Source organism: Apis dorsata, unplaced genomic scaffold, assembly GCF_000469605.1.
Source record: "Apis dorsata unplaced genomic scaffold, Apis dorsata 1.3 scaffold_99, whole genome shotgun sequence".
Lineage (NCBI taxonomy): Eukaryota > Metazoa > Arthropoda > Insecta > Hymenoptera > Apidae > Apis > Apis dorsata.
The window spans coordinates 391349-392846 of record NW_006263397.1 but is presented as its reverse complement, the minus strand read 5'-3'; the positions used below and the strand labels follow the sequence as shown (position 1 = coordinate 392846).

At 27.3% G+C, this 1498-nt stretch overlaps 1 pseudogene; it reads right to left on the bottom strand.

The window, feature by feature from the left end:
- Window positions 1-531: 531 nt before the first annotated feature.
- The window catches only part of LOC116185109, a 6411-nt pseudogene continuing 5444 nt past the window's right edge, over window positions 532-1498 (bottom strand).

Here is a 1498-nt window from a genome sequence, read left to right as displayed (position 1 = left end):
AAAGGAAAAAAAAAAAAAAAAAAAAAAAATATCGTACGATCTCTGACAGGGTAAAAGTTCCTGGCACGTGTTCGATGTACTCGATAGATTCCTCGAGCCACGACCTCGACGATCGACTGCCGAGAGACTTTCCGTGGCTTCGTTGTGGAATCATGGATGGGTTATAATTGTCTCAATTTTTGACTTTTTTCTGAATAATTTTGCAAATATTCAATTTTATTCTTTTTTTTGTAAACGTGTCAATATAGCACGTTTAAAATAAAATAGATTTCATGTAAAAATTTATTTCTATGATATGATACTATACATGGTATAGTAATAAGATTTCATTAAGTATTATTTTTTAATAATAACAATCTCGTTAAGTCTATTTGTTATAAATGCCTGTTATAAATAAACACCAATTTTTGCTATGGCATGAAGAATATATGATAAATTTAAGTCTGTTAAATATATTTTAAAGGATATTTTTAAGATTAATTTTTAATTTAATAACTTTTAGTCAACTTTATTTTATAACTTGTTTATAATAAGGAAAATTTTTCTTAAAGTTCATAATAGGCTTTTGAAATTTTTTATATTTTTCAGAAGATCAAAGTGCAAATTGGCCATTTTTGATAAAATCTACAATCTTCTGAACCGTATTCTGAAATCGAGAAAAATTCACTTTGGCTTCTTCCACTGATTTTGATTTGTAAATAGCAGTAATGTATGCAGCTGTCAATTCGGTGACCAATCTTTGTGCTCTTCTGGTTGCAGCCTCGATCGAACCTGATGGCGTTTTGATGCTTTGTGCCGTTCTTACGATTTCCTCTTTGACAAGTTTCACCAGCAATTCGTCATCCTTTTCGTTCGAATTTTCCGTGGAGATTATGCGAAAAATCTTTCTGATAGCTTCGTCTGCTATACCTGAAATAAGCAATAAGAAGCTTCTTGAAATAACCAACAATTTTATTTTTCTTTTTTTGATCTTTTTCAATCATTTTTTTTTTAGAATTTATTGAAATAATCTTTTTCTTTATTCCTTCAAAACTTTTACATTTGAGAAAATGAAAAAAGTATAAAAAAAATCCTATTGATCATTAGCTATATAAAATATAGAATAAAACACTCATGATTCTAAGAAAATATATATAAAATTTATTCTGAAAGAACTCTAACAAAAGGAATCATTTATTCAAACTCGTTTATTAAAATTTATAATAATTTTCCATAACTTTCCAAATTTCACTTCTACTTCTGGAAGAGTGATTAATTTAAAATTCTTTCCTCTCTTTAATTTAACCGTTCGAAATTTATTTATTAAATTCCACTACAATTTAACATAACTTTTACATTTTCTCAATAAAAAAAAAAAAAGAAGATAAATAAATTCTACATTCCAATGAAAGAACAGAAGACATTTAATCCATCTATGAATTACCGATATTTTACAAGCAGTGATAAAAAGAACAAAGGAAAACCTTTCGAAAATCACCAAGACTTCCCTTGTCACAAT